Source organism: Marmota flaviventris, chromosome 9 (assembly GCF_047511675.1).
Source record: "Marmota flaviventris isolate mMarFla1 chromosome 9, mMarFla1.hap1, whole genome shotgun sequence".
NCBI lineage: Eukaryota > Metazoa > Chordata > Mammalia > Rodentia > Sciuridae > Marmota > Marmota flaviventris.
In genome coordinates, this window is record NC_092506.1 from 93,069,769 (window position 1) to 93,085,689 (window position 15,921).

The 15,921-nt window shown below is 38.2% G+C and overlaps 1 non-coding gene across 1 annotated transcript; it reads left to right on the top strand.

Moving 5' to 3' along the window:
* Window positions 1-14,258: 14,258 nt before the first annotated feature.
* LOC114089071 (small nucleolar RNA U13) lies at window positions 14,259-14,362 on the top strand. The gene has a single exon (XR_003582125.1). It is a non-coding gene; the product is annotated as a small nucleolar RNA U13 (small nucleolar RNA).
* The last annotated feature ends 1,559 nt before the right edge of the window (window positions 14,363-15,921 follow it).

Below are 15,921 nucleotides of genomic sequence, written 5' to 3' on the forward strand. Positions count from 1 at the left end.
TCAGATTTATTTATTTATTGTGATGCTGGGAATCAAACCCAGAGCCATATGTATACCAAGCAAGCACTTTAATACTGAGCCACATTCCCAGGCCAAATACTTAAGTCTTATTCTGGTCCCTAAATAAAGTGTTGTCATTGTCTTCACCTTTGTCTCTCTTATTTCTCAGTAGGTTAATCCCTATAGCTTTGGTTTTTAAGTTTTTTTCCTGTTGCTTTTGTAAATGGAGCCTTTTGACATCTTACTTTCTCATTAGTTGCATCAGTTAGGATTCTTTGTGCTGCAAACCACAGAAAACCCAACTCAAATTGGTATAAACAAGCAATAACACATATTAAGTGCTTATTATTGCAGTAAATGATCTAATTATTTATGTGTTTTTAACCTTTGAACTCATCTAGATAAAAAGACAAGACTTATTAATTCACATGACTGAAAATGAGGTTAGGGTTGGTATTTTTTCGGTTACACACATGACTGAAAAAAATAAGTCATACATCTAGCTTCAGATATAGATACATCTAGCGGTTCAAAAAACATCACTGAATTGAGTTTGTCTCCATCTCTTGGCTCCACAGTGTCAGTAACTAAAGCAACGAAGCTTGATACTTTTAGCTTTGTGCCCGGACAAGGAGTTTGTTGGGAAAGGCTGCTTCAAATAAAGATCTTGAATACAGACCCTTACTAGCCCTACTTGAGAAATATGTCCATCCCTGAACAACACTGTGGCTAGGGGGAGGTGGTATTCTGATTGATGAAATGTGGTCATGTGCCGCTCTCCCAAACTACATATACCACGAAGAGGAGGAGTCACTGAGGAAAACAGGTACTTTTGCAAGAAATGGTAGAAATGAACAGAGGATCAGAGGGCCAAAGCAACAACTAAAGTACACTCCACTGATTACTATTATTATCTTGCACTAAAACAGAGCGCGGGTGCGTGCACACACACACACACACACACACAATTTGATGTTTAATTCAATTTGGATGTTGTACTAGACCATCCCAATTTTCACAATTTCCTGGATTTAATCTGTCTACTCTCCCCCACTGACTACTGGCTTATCTTGTGCATTCCTTTCACCAATAGTATCAACATGACACAGGCAGAGGCTTGAAAATGAACCTTTGAATTTTCCACTGCTTCTCTATTTGAGCTTGGCCACTACCATGAAAACAAGTTTAGGTTAGCCTTCCAGAAGGCCAAAGACCAGGTGGCAAAAGCCACGCTGTGATCCTAGATCAACCCGTCCCCGGTTGGTCTGTCAACGGCAGATGCTTGAACAAGCCAAGATTAACCAGGCTCTACCACAGCAGCAGATGCATCCAAATATAGACTCATGAGAAATAATAAATGATTGGGTTTATCAGCCACTAATTTCCATGGCAGTTTATGATGCAGCTGAAGGTATCTGAAACTGACATTCTCCATTTATGCCTAATAATGAGGTTATCAAAGTTAACAAGGGTAACTAAGCCCAAGATAGTGGGTTCATTTTGTTGGTTAGAAACAGAGTAGGAAAGAGATGAACACATAGCTGTAGCCTAAGTAGGTTGCCATAGCGGGCATGCAGGCAGCCTGAGGCTTGAAGTACAGAAATTTGGGGGGAGGTGGGGAGTGATTGGGAAATCAAACTAGTCAATCTACAAATTTCCATTCACACATGTATTGAAATACTGTTATGTGGCACAGGGTATCTGGGCAAAAAATAAAGGAGCAGAGGAGAAGAAACTAATACTCAGAGTGTAGAGAACATAATGATCCTTCCAATACGATCAAATACTCACTGGCCAGACGCAAGAGCTAAATGAGGTAGAAACTAAAAAGAGACAATGTTGGGATGCAGGAAAAATGGAGAGAAGCCGTTTTATAATCCCCAGAGAGAATATAATCCCTGCAAATTTTGAAGCTCAGACAGTTTACTGAAGAATCTGAATCAGAATGGAAAAAGTAGGGAGTTAAAATCAACAACCTGAGTTTTGTTTCTGTTTGACCTTGGGCTGGCCACAAAAGTCTTTGGAGCTTAGTTTCCTCATCCAGAAAATGAAGACATTAGGCAATTTCTAACATTTCCTCCACTTCTAAAAATTCTCTCACTCTGTATTAAAGAACCCAGCCATAAAACAGAACATGTAATTTCTGGGATATTTCATCTACCTTAATTTTAGTTAAAGAATCAGCTCTTTACCAGGGAACTGTAAGAAGAGAGAAAAAGCCAAAAAACTGTCATTTCAAAGCTGAGGATGAGGGAGCTATACATATTAGGCTTCAAATATGATAAAAAAAGAATAATCTTTTGGGTATTATCTTTTTTCCAGAAATGTTTCAAATCCCCTAAGAGTAATGAGGCCATGTCGACTTTTATGACTGTGAGAAAAAATGATCAAATGTCTCTTCTGGGAACTCAAAGCCTCAGAGTTCAAATAAATACTTATTCGATGACATCAGGAATGACACTTCTATCAACTATCATTAATCTGAATACACGTACTTCTCCAGGTCATTACCGAGCTTTTGATATCCATCCCAACCTAATAGTCCATGCCAATACCACCCAGTTTTCTGGTGGGAGATAACTCTTCACGGCGTGTTTTGGAGAGAGGATAATTCTTGGAAACCATTTCCCTTAGTAGAAGATGAGAAGCTCAGATCTTCCTTCCCCCATCCTTAGAACACATTAATAAGCTCCACCATTAGGGCATTTTCCAAGGGCTTTGAACTTGAGCCAGCTGGGCTAGGGTGGGTGTTGTTCTTTCTAGGTGCTGCTCATTAAACTCTTCCCTTCCCACAATGCCTATTGGTATCCACAGGCTTCTGTGGATCCTAAATGTTTCTAAAGCCTGGTTCTTCAACCTCCTATCCATCAGGTGAGCCCCTGACATTATTAACAAATTCTCTTTTATCTTAGGCTGTTTTGAGTTGGTTTCCTTATCTGGCTAATGAAAATCCTAACTGAATACAGTAATATCCCACCAAAACCAGTCTTATTGATAAGCCACAGTGTTATATTTTACTTCCTGTGCTAAAACATACTGTTTCCTCTGCTTTGTGTGTTTTTTCTTCTTACTAATAACCCCTTATTTTTGCACTTTTTATGGAGACTCTATAGGATAGCAATTAAAAGCATAGGTTAAAATTCCAGTCTAACCACTTACGAGTGACGAAAAAGCTAGCTGCTTATTTAACACCTTTGGCTTCGGTGTCTTCATTTATAAAATGAGAAGAAAAGAAGCATCCACATCCGAGGGATTTTATAAGGATTTGATGATCTTACTTGCCTGAGAATAACTGCCTGAGAAATTCAAATAACTGTTGAATAAGAATAATGGTTGGTACAGGTAAATGCTACACAATTGTTTACTATTATCATTATGTACCAAATACTTGACAAGCATTCTCTACGCCCTCCACAACAATTTGTGGAGTAGGCGTAATCATCCCTATTTTATGTATGAGAGAACTGTGGTTCAGTGAAGCTCAAAACTTGCTTTAGGTCTTACATCTAGTACATAGCAATGGTGGAGCCAATTTCATGCCAGTGTCTAATTCCTCTGCTTGCCTTAACTCAAATTTTAGGTCCTCTGAAAATCCTTGAACCTCCAAGTCTTGGTTGAGGAAGCTCTCTATTATTCCCTCAGCTCAGCTCAGTGCCTGTCCTTTACAAACAGTGTCACCAAATTGTAATTTTTCCCCAGACTTGAAGCTCTTCCAGGCCAGGAATTCGGCTTTCTTTGTTCAGGTAGTGCCAGAACAGTGCCTGCATAGCACATTCTCTGCAGATTCATCAAGGACTGAAGAAAGAGAAAGGGATGAAAAGAATGTTGAAAGTGAATGTTATTCACCTCAGCTTGGCCTAGAGCCAGGCTTGAGTCTCCTAGGTTCAGATCACCCAGTGGAGACTCACAATTAGTTGCTTAATTTATATGGACAGCCAAACAAGAAAGTCAGATCACGAGGCCATGAAGCCCAAAAGAATGTTTGAACTTTTAACGGTGTAATTCACCTTCTGAGAATCAGTGCTTGGAGTATAATCTGAATAAAACATGGAACAACGGTACATATTTATGGAGTGTGGGATGATATTTTAAAACATGGATACAATGTATAATAATCAGATCAGGATATTTGACATATCCATCACCTCAAACCTTTATTATTTGTTTGTGTTGGGAACATTGAAAATCATCTTTACTATTTTGAAACATGCAAATAATTGTTGACAACCACAGTTTACCCTAGTATTCAATCTTACTAGATCTACTATGCAGACCATTCCTCCTTTCCCACTCTTATGGCTCACCCTTCACTGACCACTCCCTGTCTAATTCAGGTCCTTATGAATTTATATATGAAATATTCTTTTGGTCTCTGTATTCATCATCGTTCCATCACTATGACAACATACCTGAGATAATCAATTTAGAAGGAAGAAGAGTTTCTTTGGCTCACAGTTTCAGATGTTTCAGGCCACTTGGCCATGTTGTTTTGGGTCTGTGGTAGCACAATATGTCATAGTATGAGTATGTGGCAGGTAAGATTTCATAGCTCATGGTGGCCAGGAAGCAAAGGGGCTGGAGGGGTAGAGGCTAGAGTCCCAATATCCCCTTCAGCGACATGCCCACAGTGACCCAACTTCCTTCCACTAGGCCCAACCTCCCCCAAAATTTCACCGCCTCCCAACAGCACCACAGACTGGGGGCCAAGCCTTTAACACACAGGCCCTTGAAAGACATTCCAGATCCAAACCAAAGCAGTCTCAAAATAGGTCCCCCAGTACAACTTCCCCAATTAATACATCCTATTCCAGTGTGAAATTTAACTTACCAAAAGTAGCAGCTCTGATCACATTTTTCTCTGGCTCAAAATAACTTTCTTGATTCTCCACAAACTATTCTTTCATGTAAAATAATGACTTTAAGAGAGTTTTCATGCTGAAAGCATTTGAAACAACCATAGACAAGTTTCTTATTCTCCGAATGATGAAAATATAACATAGGGAAAAAACTTAGAGACCATCTAAATTAATTTCTAGACCCACATGTTTAAACTCACTTCTGTAAATCTCTGTGTGAAATGAATTAGTGGAGGCAGAGAATAGAGGAGATGATCTTGATCTAACTCGGCAGACTAGATGGAATAAATTAATGTCATGAATGCTGTTCAAACCCATATTATCTTGTACAGTTGCGTTAGGCTCCTCAAAGGAACTTTGCCTTCGAGCTTTCTCCCTCTGAACTTTTTATCATGCCACTGCCAGAGAGATCTTTTGAAAATGCAAACCTATGTCAGGCCTTTGAGAGCTTCCGATTCCTACAAAATAAAGTGCATACTTGGCATTCAGATGGTGATAACCCTCTGGTATCCGTGTTAGTAAACTTTCTGTTGCTGTGATCAAAATGCCTGACAAAAATAACTTAGAGGAGGAAAGATTTATCTTGGCTTATGGTTTCAGAGGGTCAGTCAACTGTCTCTGAAGCAGAAACATGATGGTGGAAGGATCGAGTAGAGGAAAGCTTCTTAACACATGGCAGCCAGGAGGAAGAGACCAAGAATAAGATACAGTCCCCAAGGGCAAGCACTCTACCACTGATCTATATCTACATCCGCAACCCTCTGACCTATACACCACCTGCCTATAGTTTCTATAAACTCCTACTAGTCCATTCAAATTATTAATCCACTGAATTGATTAATCACTGGTCAAAGCCCTCATGATATGATCATTTCTGAAAAGCTCCACCTCTGAATATTGTTGCATCCGGGACCAAGCCTTCAATACATAAGACTTTGGGGGATATTTCAGATCCAAACCATAACCGTATGCGACCTCAACTAAAATAGCTTGAAACCAAACATGTCTCCAAGCCTGCTCCCCTCCCTGCACCCCATGTTTACAATTTTGACTTGGTAGCTCCTCATATCAAGGGATGTAGTCCATCCCCCCAACCTTGAATTTAAGCTAGGTTGTGACTTTCCTTGGCTAGTAGAATGTGGCAGAAAGAGAAAGTACCACGTCCAAGCCACATCTCAAGAGGCCTTGCCCATATCTACCCACCTCTGTGGAACCCTTGCACTGCCACATGAACAAGCCAGGGCTGTCATAGTCAATGTTGAAAGACACATGGCTCCATTGCTTCTATCCACCCAGCCAACATCAGTCAACCACCACACATCCTAAGCAAACCAGCCCCACACTACCCACCACATCACTGCATATCTATGACCAAGTCCAGCTAAAATCAGGTCTGCCCCAGATCAGTAGAACCCTCACCCCCAGCTATCCTGTACACTCATAAGCAATTTTAAGTGCTTGTTGTTTAAGCCACTCCATTTAGGATATTTGTTATGCGATTGCTGAGAAACCAACCAGCTTCTTCCCCCACTTCATTCAATCTATTTAATTCAAACTACTTGATATTCTCTGACTCTCACATCCTATCTCAATGGCTTTGTTAGGATGCACCCTCTGCTTAGTAGGCCTGAGGGAGTGGGTGATATTTTTGTCTGTTTGTCTTGTTTTGTTTTCTGTCTCATGAAAATCTACTCACCATTGAAGATCCAGCTCAAACATTGTTTATCTATCTATCAGGTATTTATTGAGGCTGGGCACTGAGGTTTGAAACTGAACAAGATAGTATGTGCACCCCACTAGCTCACAGATGAGGAAAAAGCAAACAGGTAAATAGTTAATGCCACCTCCCCCTTCCTTTCTATTAACTTCCTTAGGTAGATTCTTATTTCTTCCCAAGCATTCTCATTCTTCTACTATTGCACTTCTCGATATGATGCTAGACTTATCAATAATACCTAATTAGAAGCACTCTTAGTTTGAAGAGTTGAGATAATAAAGGCCAAGCCCTAAGCATGGTGCCCAAAACATTGTGGAAAGTAAGCTGTTGTTATTTTAGTTAGTTAACATACACATTCATCTCCTCTACTTGACTGCAGATAAGCTTCTTTCAAGCAGGAACTGAGTCAAATTCATCTTTGCATCTCAATATGCTTTGTACATTATAAACATTCTCCAGATGCTGGTCAAGAAATCATAAGTGTGCCAGGTTCAGTGGTGCACACCGGTAATCCCAGAGGCTCAGGAGGCTGAGACAGGAGGATTGCGAGTTCAAAGCCAGCATCGGCAACAGCGAGGTGCTAAGCAACTCAGTGTCTCTAAATAAAATACAAAAAATAGAGCTGGGGATATGGCTCAGTGGTCCAGTGCACCTGAGTTCAATCCCTGGTACAAAAGAAAGAAAGAAAACCATAAGGGTAAGAATTGAGCAAAGGCCCAATAATCACGGAGCTATTTGGAGGCCCCAGGGCTCTTGTGTTATGCTGCGGCGCCCTCTACTGTGTTTGTGTCTGATCACACATTTGTGTATGAAGAGCAACTCCTAAGGGAGCTCTAAAAAAAGTTCACAGAAGGGTTCATTCCACGCAAAGGATCCATAACCTTAACTGAAGAGTACTGTACCCCTCTCTAGTGCTATAATTGTGGCAGGTTTACTTTATAGCTGCAACTACCTGTGTTGTTTATTGAATAAATAAAATATTTTGTCTCAGGCTTTTCTCTTGTTTAGATAATAAATAAGCCCTCTATAAGTAATAAAGTAGTAAGAAATAGAGATGGTAAAGCAGATAAAGCATAAGTTCCCTTGAGGAGGAAGCAACTACATACATGGCACATGTCCATCACTTGAAGTTTTATCTACAGGAATCTAAATATAGATGTCTCTCAATTTAGGGAGTAAAGAAATTTACAGATTATAGTAGTTACATTTTTTATAAATCAGATTATATGATGTGATTATTCATATTACTATAAAGAAAATAAACATTTACTTAAACAGCAGACAGAAAATATTACAATTAATCTTTTACCAAATTATTTAAAATAATATACTTGCCTGAAAAGGTATGAAATTCCTATATTAGTAGATACTGAAATCAGAGTTTCTACACTTCTTCTGGCAGGTGGGGAATATGTAAGCTTCAGGCCTCTGAAGCTAAGAAAGCCTGTTTTGGTGTTAGCAGTTAATCAAGCTGGAGATGCCTGCCAGCCTCAGCTTTAAAAGTCACAGCTGGCAAAGCCAGCTTCTTCTCCACTACTATCGAGTGGGCAGGTTATGCCCTCCAGTGTTGCAGAGACCCCAGCAGCTCCCCGCCAACTTCTTTCCAACCTTGTCTACCAAATTCAAAGAATAAAATTTACAGACAACTGACAGTGCTCTGTGGATTCTGGAACTATGTCTGATTATATTTTATTCAGTACCAGATATTATAAATGAAAAATTTAGTAAGTTGAGCCTAGACTTCTGTTACCTTTCTCCAAGAGTTTTCATATGCTTTGGCAAGCCTCTGTGGCACTAGCAATCTTTCATCACCATATGTAATCAGGGAAATTAGATTATTCAAATTTTGATCTCACAGAATTCTGGCTTTGACTAAAACGAGTAAAATTCTTCCATTCTATCTCTTCCTCAAAACTCATAGAACAATCAGTACAGGAGTGAGTTTCCTGTTTCTTATTTTTCTACATATAACTCCTAACCTAGACTCTAGGGCAACCCAAATCCTGGAACTGCATAGCAGGAGGGAACAGAAAAGCTCCAGACAGGCTCTCTCCTTCTAGCCAGAGGACCAGGTGGGGAACCCTGCAGGATCTTAAGTGTACCTTTTCTCTTTCTTTCATTAAGCCCCTGGCCTTACCTGATGGCAAGTCATGAAACTGCAACAGCAGCAGCAGTGGTGAGTTTGCAGGCACCTGCACTCCGAGAAACTCCTTCATTACCAGAGGAATTGAAAAGGGAGTCCCTGTGCTCTGGAGAGTATTGGGGAATCTCTCTTACTTGTTTTCTTTCTCTTTTCTCTCTACCCTCTTCTACTGAGGCAGACCCAGTTATGAGAAATATGTAAGAACATAGAAAGGCTAAAACACCAGCTTCCTATCAAAAGACCACGAAAAGGGGGCCCTTGAGAGTCAGAGAATGTCAGGGAAATCATGAAAAGGAGCAAGCTCGATAAATACAGCTTGCAATCAACCAGAGACAAATAAAACTTTAGGTATAGGGCACAAGACAGATGAATAAAGTGCTGGGAGAAAACGATAGACTACCCAGAATTCCATATTTCATGAAAACACCTTTTGAGGATGAAGGCAAATAAAGACATTTTGAGACAGGAAACTAAGGGAAGTTGTTGGTAGCCTACCTATCTTTAAATAACACCAAATGAAATTCTTCGGGTGGAAGGAAAATGACACACATGACACACACCAAGGGAATGTGTCGATGAATAAAGAATATAAATATCTAGGTAAGTAGACTATTTTTTCCTCTTACGTTGCTTAAAACGTGTGACTATGGAAAGAAAAACCATTACATTGCCTGCGGTGGTGTTAATTATGTAGATGAAATATACATACAACAATGCAAATGTAAAGAAAGGAGGATAAAGGGGCCTCCCTTTATTTCCCATTTGAATTGTCAAATATTAGCCATAAGTAGAAGGTGAATTATATCTCAAAGTTTTAGATTTGGGATTTTTCAGATTTTAGAATATTCACAAATATATAATAGATATCTTGGGGATGGGAACAAGACCAAACATCCAAAATAAGATATTAGTTGACTCTGACAGTACACAGAATATAGTGTGATCAAATAGGATATATCCCATGAATGTAAGTAGGATGGTTACCAGGTCAGATGAGGACAATTCATGGCGATCTCAATAGATGCTGGGAAAACATTTAATAAAGGTAAAAGCACAACCTGATTTTTTAAAATTCACAAATTCAGAACAGAAGAAAACTTTTCTTATCACATAAAAATTATCTACTAGAAATTTATGTTGAAATGATACCTAGTGGGGAAAAACAGAAGCATTCTCACTAAAGTAAGGAAGAATTACTGAATAATAAAGTAAGAAGGATCTATATCACTGTTCATCAACCTACTACTGGAAAATCTGGCCAACACCACAGGAACCACAACAAAAGAAGACATAAGGTATACAACTTTGAATGGAAGAAATAATCTGCCCCATTTGCCCAATGTGTTTGCCCACCTAGAAATTCCTAAGCAACAACCATAAAACTATTGGAACTAACAAAGAATTTAGTCATGTGGCTAGATATAAAGTAAACATACTATTATAAAAAAGCTGTTAATATCAAAATTAATTTTGCTATTTTTAAAATATCTTATTTATAAATTAATAGATAATGATTCCACTTCTAATAGCAAAAGAACTACAAAGTACATAGGAAAAAAATCTCATGGTCTTTATGTATATTCACATTTAATTTTAATTTTTAAATTAAACCAAAAAAATTACTGAAGAGCTTTTTTAATAAAAACAAACTAGAAAATTTGGAGAAAAACTCTGCTTGTAATGGAAAATATTCAACATTTTAATGGTGCTAATTCTCTTAAAATCAACTTATAATTCGATGTAACTCAAATCAAAATCCCAAAGGACTTTTGACAAAACTTGAAAAACTGCTTCTAACCTTCATATGGAAAAATGAACCCACAAGAATACTTAAGACAATTTTGACTTCTCACAGGAAGAGCCAGCCTTGACTGTTTACTTGCTAGCATTTCATCTCTATAGCAGCAGCTATTTTGATTCACCCCTAGTCAGAAAAAAGGAATGACAGGGGTGCTTCTGTTCACATTTCCTAACAAGAATGTATTAATGTACTATTTTTATTTGAAAAGTAAATACTATTAAAAGGCAAATGAGAAACAAAGGAATGAGAAAGAAAAAGGTTTTACAAAGTACTAAAATTTTAGTAAAAAAGATAAGAACCAGTGTCTTGCTTTGTCTGCTCTCATCCAGCCCTCCACCCCCAACACATACCAACACTGGCAAGTGTTAGGAATTCATAGGGCAATAAACTCTCAAAAGCTTTTGTGATACAGGAAGTCAGTGCTCTGCTCTAGTTAGCCACGCCTAACCTAAAAAAAAAAATTTATAGTTGCAAGTTATGCTTTATTCAGAATCTACTGTTTGGGTACTTCACCCATATTTTTAATTTTTATTTTAGTTGTAGATGGACACAATACCTTTATTTTATTTATTTTTTATTTTTTATATGGTGCTGAAGATCGGACCCAGTGCCTCACAGGTGCTAGGCACTCTACCACTGAGCCACAACCTCAACCTTTCACATATATTTTTATAAACACTTTTGCCACTAACTTCTGAAATAGGTAACATTATCTCCATTTTTAGATGAGAAAACTGTGACTCAGAGAGTTTAATTTACTTGTCAGGTCAATCACTAAGCAGCTGAGTCAAAATTAAAACTCAAGTCTAATTATCGCCAAAACCTGTGCTTTTTCCATTCCACCCCATTGCCTCTCTTCTGAGGAAGAAGCAATGGAAAGAATTCCTCTGGCACTTCTTAAGGAAGAGGATACTGTGTCACTAGGAAGATTTTTCTAGCCAAGATCTCGGTGCCTGTGATGATTCATATTTAGATCATGTTCCTTGAGAGTAGAGAAAGATATGAAAGATATTTGTAAGCAGCTGGTTTTAACATCTGAGAGTTGTAAATAAAGTTCTCAAGAAAACCATCCTACTATGGGACTCTCAGAGGCCATGGGAGCTGTTTATTTCTTCCCACAGCTAATTTCAACCTTGCTAAATTTCTTTTCCACTTTTCATCCTAATGACAACTAAAATGTCCCTTATTAAATAGCCATAAGAAAGGGTTCTGAGAAATTCATAAGAATATGTCCTTTGATTCTGATTCCAGCACCCTGTGCACACCTTTTTCAAGTAACCAAACTATTAGAAAGCTGAATCTTCAGTACAGATGCCTGGATATCCAGCCAGTCAGGTCAAATGTCAACCCATCTTCCAGCCCACTGCAAGAGAAACATGGTCTTGGGTAACTACATAATCACACACCTCTGACCATATGTGTGGAATGGGATACAATCTTTGGGACACAACCTAAGGGAACCAGATTTTTCTCTTTCTTCCCGCCTAAGAGCTGTGAAGCCAGATTCCAGTAGAGGAATCCAATTATTCAGAGCTGCCAGTTGGGAAAATGTTGGCCTAACCCTAGGAATCTGGCTTCTCACTCCAGCATTGCCATCAATAAATCATAAGTAGTTGTATAACTTCTCTCAGCCTGTCTCCTCTCAATAAAATTTCACTGTTGAATTAAATATCTTTGATATCCCTCTAGCAAAAATATCCCAGAAACATTATTGGAGTTCTTGTGACAAGGAAACAATTATTTCCTGTGTTTGAAATTAACCCCCAATTATTACAGTGTTATTTCTTCTACCTCTCTGTTGCAATTTATGCCTACACCAGGTGGTCTGGTATAAATACTGTCACTGGGTGCTGTCCATGTAAAGCACTCATTTGAAATGACTCCACATTTTCCATAAGTTCAAAGGTCCACCACATGAAAATAGGCAATGATAGACCACACTGCTTCTCTTTCCCTATTTCTCCATGAAAATTAATCACACAGATATGGCTATGCCAAATACAATTTAATCGATTTGTCTCTCCCCAGAAAATATAAAATATTATAATGATGGTTTATAATCATTTGTAATTAAAACAGCACAGTAACTTAGAGCAATTTATATTTTGGGAGAAAGTTCTTTTCTGATTGACACTCAAACTAGGGGAAGGAGGGCCCACAGCTTCTGATATCTTTTTAAAAAATTCCGACGTCTTTTTTTTCAAGTCATCAGAACTAATATTTAAAAGAACATTTGCCAGTTTTGAATTGCAAATAAAATGGGGCCCATCAAAATATATGTCCTGCTTGCCAGATACTAATACATCATTTTCTCCCAGCAGAGATATCCTTGTATCCTCATCCCTGGAAGTGAGTAACTATACGGTTTGTACAGACAGGTCTGAAAACTGGGTTTGCTTTACTTTTCACTGTAGATAGAAATATGTCCCTTGATTCTGGAGAATTTATTTGCAGATTAGATAGAACCTTGGGTGAAAGTCTATGTCAATCAAGACTGTGTCAGAATAAGCATATCTGGGACACTGAAAATATCATGAAAAGTTTGGAAAAGGAAAAATAGAACCAAGCAGAGTTCTTCAGGGGAAAGATTTTTATTTCACTATACACATCTTTCTCTGGAATGGAATGCTTTATAGTTCAGAGACTAATCATCAGTCATATCAAATGTCAAAGATGTGATCTTTCATAAGTGGCATTCAAAATGAACTGGTTCAAAAATCATCCTTGAAGTCAGTGACATACGGTATAATGCATAATGTATCTGAGATTGGCAGTCTATCAAATTGCATATGGCTGTCTCCCATTCCCAAAGTCAAGATTTGTTGAAATTATCATGTGACCAAATCAAATCCTACAAGTTCAACTTCCCACTTACTGTGTTGGTCTGTATTCTGAATGTAACCCTGTCATTCTGGGTCGGATGGGAGTAATGACTTTCAAAAAGGGTTTTGCGATGTCACCTGATTCCAAGTGTGACTTTAATGTTCAAGAGAAATCTTAAAATTGGTTGTAAAGCACTATGATGACCTTGTCATTCTGGATGAATGGAAAGCCCAATAGGGATGCAGCAAAGAACAGGAGCAGCTTTTGTGTTGAATTGTCTGATAATCACCGTGAAACCTTTGGATATCTGAAAAGTTTGCCATTATGAAGAAAAATTGGCTTTGGATTGGCAAGTGTATGTGAATCCCTGGGTGTTGAGTATCACTATGTATGTCATCGTTATAGACTCAGCATCTGTTGAAAATACTCTTTTCTCTCTGTCCTTTTTGAGGCTGTGTCAGAGGAATATAAAGTGGGTAAGCAGTTGGAAAAGAGACAACTCAACAGTAGGATATAGGCCACAGTATTGGCTAGGCCTGTGAACGCTGTCCCCCAAACGATGTCACATCATGCAGACTAGAATGAAATTTCTGCTGCTGAGAAAATTCATTTTCAGGGCCAGGGTTGTTGCTCTGTGGTAGAGCACTTCCTAGCAGGTATGAGGCACTGGGTTCAATCTTCAGCACCACATAGAAATAAATAAATTAAATAAAGGTATTGTGTCCATCTATAACTAAAAAAAATTAATTAATTAATTAATTAAATTTATTTTCACTTTACTCATCTACTGAGAAGCTAACACATTTCTGAATTTTGAAAATCTGAGTCTCAAGTAAAGACTTCTATGCTGAGTTTTTGTTGTTTTGTTTTTATTCTTGGGTGTAGACTAGCTGCTGGGAGGAATAAAATAAGAGTCAGATCCTTCTGTGGTTCATAGTATGATGATTAGGTTTTCACATCATGGTGTGACATGTGCTTCCTTCAGACCTTATTGCTTAGGTTGGCACATTACCTGTCTGACATGCAGGGAAAACAGTGAGGGTCAAAGGGAGACATAAATGGGAAAAACCTTTTGATGTTTAATGTTTAAAAGCTATTAAAATTTGAATGACAGTTTCAGCATCTTCTTTGAAAATGTCAAAATAGAACTTTTACCTACAAGCTAACACATTACATAACCTCAGTTTTAAAAATGTTAACTTTTTAAAAAGTAGAGCTGTAGTTGGTCTGAATATGCAGGTGCAAAGAAAGAAACTTGTTTAGGAGGGAATCCACAGAGCCAGTGTGGAAACTGACTAGGAAGAATGGTACAAGATGCAAAGAGAGCTTTCTCTGGAAGAATGTAAAGGAATGGGAGTAAGAATTCTGTGATCCCTCTGAGAAAGTAGAAACGTGTGCCCTTCTCAGTCCAACCACTGCCCAAATCCTTGATAATAATTAGAAGTGCAAATCCTGAGAGCTGGTATGTTAGGATGCTGTACATTAATTGTTCTTAAACTTTAGTTAATAATCACCAGGGAGCTGGTTTAAAATGTGGCAATCCAGAACCCACTCTTAAAAATTCCCTTTCAGTAGATCTGGGGTTGGTGCGGGAAGCTGCAATTAAACAAGTATTTCATATATTTTAATTCAATCATGCTCACATTTTGAGAAACAGGGTGTACTTTTCAGAGCAAAGGAATCTCCAATTCACCTCTTTCCCCTGCTTCAAAAATATATTTCCAGGCTGAGTGGAGCTCAGTGGCAGAACACTTGCCTTGCATATGTGAGGCACTTGGTTCAATCCTTAGCACCACATAAAAATTAACAAATAAAACAAAGGTATTCTGTCCATCTACAACTACAAAATATTTTAAAATGTATTTTCAATGGGGCTAATTGTATAGTTTAGTGTAAAGCACTTACCTAGCATGCATGAGGCCCTGGCTTCTATTCCTAGTGCTGAACACACACACACACACACACACAAAAAAAAAAAAAAAAAAAAAAAACTTTCACAAAATGCTTCATTATTGCCTCTTGAAATAGCAGTAGCCACAATATTACCAATACTTAACACTTTTTGGGCCTACTGTGTACCAAGCATTGTTAACACTTTACTTGTAATAACATTAACCATCATTTGTAAGCATTTACTAATTGGCATGCATTGTGCTAAACACTTTGCAAACATTATCTAATTTAACTCAGTGACCCTATGTAGAATGTATTATTCTCCATTTTGGGGATGAGGTGCTGAGGATTGAATCCAGAGTTTCTCACATGTTAAACACACACTCTACCACTCATCTATACACCAGTTTCTTCTATTTTTACGACTAAGGAATTTAAGGCCCATCAAAGTTCAGCAACTTGTGTGAGGTCACATATTAGTAAGCAAAATTCAGTCTGTGAATCCAAAAGACCAAGCTTTTTCCAAAGCAATATTTTCAAGTAATCTAATGAGTGGGAGATGAAAATTACCATCTGACAAAATTCTGCAAGTGTGTATAACCAGTTAATGCTGTAGATGGAACTGTCGTTTCCACTTAATCCCTGTAGATAACACTGACACACTGAAAATAGCTAATCAGCCATCATT